The sequence below is a fragment of the Triticum urartu genome, chromosome 7A (assembly GCF_056163025.1).
Source record: "Triticum urartu cultivar PI428250 chromosome 7A, HENAU_Tu73, whole genome shotgun sequence".
Classification (NCBI taxonomy): Eukaryota; Viridiplantae; Streptophyta; class Magnoliopsida; order Poales; family Poaceae; genus Triticum; species Triticum urartu.
The window spans coordinates 591,878,466-591,883,323 of record NC_141879.1 but is presented as its reverse complement, the minus strand read 5'-3'; positions in this window follow the sequence as shown (position 1 = coordinate 591,883,323).

The window sequence follows — 4,858 nt, the reverse complement described above, 5'->3', positions numbered from 1 at the left end:
GAGGCATGAACAAGGCTTGAAGAGTTTGGAGAGTTGAAGATTTATTGACCTTTAGAAGACCAAACCCCTACTATATACCTACATTAGATGCGACGTTTGTGAGCTGTCATTTGTTTGATGTTTTTCCCGACGGCCACAAATAAAATCTGTCTTTTCAAAACTTTTGTTTGTATTGTGTGTATCCCTCTCCCTCTCCCTTATCTTACCCCAAACCCACATGGACCCAATAGAGGATGAATGGAGATGAGCTTGTATTTTCTAGACCGATGAGTTAATTGGAGACGGGCCGATGGATTAAGAACATGAAGGATCACATGAAGAATAACCTTATAGTTGGAAATGATATGACCCAGCATGCTCTTCAGTGCTTTGAAAGAGGTGCTGCTACTTGGTGGAGGATGTACCAAACCATGAATGGATGGCAAGGAGTAACCACTTGGAGAGAATTTAAGTTGACTTTGCCAAAGTCTCGGTTTGTGTCCCAGAAGTTGAAGCCTTATGGAAAGGATATGAAGAAACCTTGTGCATGCAAGATTTGTGGAGAAATAGGACACACCCATAAAGAACACAAGGATGAATGCCCTAATTGTGAAGGAAGTCACCCAGTTGAAGAATGCCCAATTAGGCAGATTACTTGTTTCTTGTGTGAAGGGACTACCCACTATCCTGCTCAATGTCACATTTACCCCATGGTACAACGAACCATCCAGCAGAAGAAAGAAGTAATGAAAGGAGCCCTCATGGAAATTTTAGAAGAAGCTGTGATGAAGGAAGAGATGGAGGACACGCCTAAAAAGACCCGAGTAAACCCTAAACTAAGTCTTGCTATTCATGTGGAGAAGAAGGACACATCTCCCAAAATTGTTTGAACGGGGATCTAGTATAATTCCCGATAGAGGAAGTAGAATATGACCCATAAGAAATAGAAGCCATGATTGGCATGGAAAGGTCCAGGAAGAGAAGCAGATTGGATTCCAGGAAGGACCTGAGTCATATCACCTGTTACAGGTGCAAGGAGTCAGAGCACTACCTCAACAGTTGCCCAAAAAGGAAACCTCGATACTTGTCAGAAGTAATATGTTTTAGTTGTAATGGAGCAGGGCACTTTGCCAGAGAATGCCCCAAGGAGAAGGAAACTTGTGCTAGATAGTTGAGTTTGCAACAAAAGAAATGGAGTAATAGAAGTGAGAATATTTCCTTTTATATTGAGGTGTTGAGTTGAGACATGTAATGGAAAAGCGAGAGATTGTAAACAACTGAGAGTGTATAAAGTTAGCATCGTTGATACTGATATGGATTTATGAGTTGTTACTCTATGAAGAAGGATTTTGGCCATTCTGAGGATATGAGAAATATGGTCTATGGAAGATTTGTGCATTTAAAGGGTGGTAGTACCCTGTAAGAACCGTTGACCCCTGGAAAAGATAATGATACACCACTGAGTGGATTTCGGACAAAATGAATACGAGTTTTGTCTCGATATGTGTGATACCCCAAGAGTGTGTGGGATGAAGTTGGAGACCATCAGTTGTTTGGACCAAATGTGATAAAGGAGTCAGAATAGAATGTTAAGTTGATTCGAGGTAGACTGAAGGTAGCTCAGTCCAGGCAGAAGAGTTATGTAGACTCAAAAACTCAAGGAGGTAGTCTATGAAATTGGAGACAGAGCATGTCTTCGTGTGTCCCCTCTGCGAGGAGTTAAACGATTTGGAGTTAAGGGAAAGTTAGCCCCAAGATTTGTAGGACCATACCGAGTTTTGGAGCGTATGGGAGAAGTGGCCAACAAGTTGGAGTCACCCGAAGGACTGTCAGGAGTTCATGATGTGTTTCATGTTTCCCAGTTGAAGAAGTGCCATGCAGAGATGGCCAATATTCCCCTGTAAGGACGCTTGACCCTGGAAAGGATAATGATGTTCCATGAAGTGGAATATGGACTTCATAAGTATAAGTTTTTATCTCGGTATGAGGGATATCCCACGAGGATGAATAGATAAATTACTATTGGATATAAAGGAGGTATGATGTCGGAAATATGGATCAATGGAAACTCCATGATGAGTCTGAGTAATCATGTCCTAGTTTAGGTGCCAATAGAAGGAAGGAAGACAGTACAATTGGATGGATTTAAGAATACTAGGAAGTTGGAAGTTGGAATAATGATCAGTTGCCCGATGATAAGTTCAAGGACTACAAGTGATGAGATGGGCCATAACCCACATGCCCCAGGACCTGCCAAGAAGCAAGCACATTCTTGCTGAAGGAAAAACCCTGGAGGAAGATACGACGTTTATCGGCAGACGATTTTATAGGAGTAACGCAAAACCTGATAGTTGTGAAGGAATGATAGATGTTTGTTTGGCTTGCAGAATCAATGGATTATTCCGAATGCGGTTCATGGACAAGAGAAATTCTGCAATGCTTGTGAGGATGACCGAGTGTTAGAATGCAAGATTTGCTAAACCGTATACAGGGTAATGATTTGGGTGCGGGATGGATTGATCACCATACGGACTTACTCTTATTATTCGCCTTGCTATATGGGATGGTAAATCTGAGTGAATTACCTATAGTAGAGAGACGACGGTATTAAACCTTGTTTGAACCTTAGAATGGTATAGCAATTTTCCCTGGTACAAGGCAGCTTTTGCCAACCGTAGGTTATACGGTGAGGATCAACCCAGACCCATTTCCTGCAGGAGAAACCATAAATGGTTGACCACCATGAGATATCGATAGTTGTTTAGTAATGGCGCCAGACCCGTCAGCTAAGAAGACCCAGTCATGGAAGAACCTTAGCAAGATGAAAGGACAGAAAAATTGTGGTAAAGGTTATGCCAATACCGGAAGAGCCCGGATAAGGAATTATCCGGAAGATCTAAGAAGACCGACACTGTTAACAATATGGATGAAGTATATGAGTTTCGAGGGAACCGTAACCATGCTTTTAAGGGAGGTAGCACCCAAGACCCCTGTGATGATCGATGGATTTTGAGGAGACCCCCAAACCCTAAACATTTCTTTCTAGCCTCTCCGAATCTCGAGGACGAGATTCCTTTTAAGGGTGGTAGGTTTGTAACATCCCAAAATTCTAAATTTTGGAATGTTATAATAAATAGATAGATTTGATTGATTGTTTGATTGATTGTGTGAAATTGAGTGAAATTCGAAACCTTTTGAAAGTTAAATGAGAGGGAATAAAAGGACTTTCCCAAACTTTCGTTTTGCACTTATGATCTTCGTGAATTCAAATTCTTTTCAAATACAAAACCCTAGAGAGAAGATGACATGACTTTTTCCATTAATTAAATGACAAGGGGTGTTGAAAATATTTGAATTTTATTTGGAAAATATTTCCAATTCATAAACTTTAAGCAACTCAATGATTTTCATGAGAGGAGATAAAATGACTACCTCAAATTATGAAATATGAGTTGGGAGTTTCAAGGATCAAATTCAAAGTCCTTTTGGAATTATTTCCAATTTGGAGTTATTTGAGTTTTATTCAAATTATTTTTATCCAAAAATAAAATATACGGAAAATAGGGTAACATGATTCCCTACATCAGAAAATTGGAGAGAAATAAATTTGAATTAGTTTTGGTTTTTTAAAATGATTTTTATTGGATGTTATTAGACTAGTAGCACTCTTTGAATTATCTGGATTTGTGTGGATTTTATTTGACATTATAAAAATGTTCAAGTCGTAGAAAATCTTTTTCTGAAAATTTTGATATATTATATGCCTATACAATATTTTACTTTATTTTCTATTTCTCTCTTTTTCTCTCTGTTTGAAAAAAAGGGTATGTTAAAAAAAACTCCCTCCGCCGCCGAACTGGGCCGGCCCAATAGGCCGCGGCCCAGCCCAGCCGCGCTCGTCCCCGAGCTCCGCTCAGAGACCGTCGCCGCCACGACAGCGCCACCGCCACCGTGTCCGTCGCGGACACCGCGCCCCACCGCCTTTGCCCTTGCCCCTCCTCCACGCCACCACGTCCCCTCCCCTCGCCCTTATAAGGCCAACCCCGCCGCCCCTCGCACCCTCTCTCTCCTCCCCTCTCTCGCGCCGCATCTTGAGCCGCCGCCGCCACACATCTCGCCGAAGCTGCCTCCACCCCACTCCGTTCCGTCGCCGTGAGCCGCCGCCGACGCCGCCATCCTCCTCGCCGCGACACGCCACCCCTCCCCAACCTCCCCGTTGCCCTCCCCGATCACCGGAGCCGCCGCCGTCGTCCTCCCCCGACTCCGGCGATCGACGCGGTAACCGCCGCTGCCGGCAGAAAACGCTGTCGCCGGTTTTCAAAGAAAACCACCGAACCGATAATAAAGAAAACCACCGAACCGATAATAAACTGCCCGGCCCGGTTTATTTTATTTGGTTTTCTTCGGTTTTTCATTTAGCCGGTTTTTCTTTTTAGTTAGAATTATTTAGTGGTCATTCGTTAGTTAGGGTCTGGTAACGAACAATTTTCGTTCGTTACCGTTCTGTAACGAACGTTCGTTCTTTAGTTTTTATCTTTTTCTTTTAATTTTCGTCAGGGACATATCTGTGATAGTTTTTCTTATAGATTAGTCCCTCGGTTTCAAACTACCACAACTTTTTGCTCGTTTGTCCAAATCCAACGAAACCAATGCCCACTTCTTTGTTATGATCTCCTCTATCCAGTAATCCAACTCAAACATGTTTTTGAAAAATTTAAAATTTGAATTAGATCAGATTTGAATTCAAACTTCGTTTGATCATAACTTGAGTTTCGTAGCTCCGTTTGAGTTGATTCTTTTTGCAAATCAAAGCTCTTAACCTAAACTTTCTGATAAGGCCAAATTCATATAATTTTGGTACTGTTAGAAATTGTTTTAT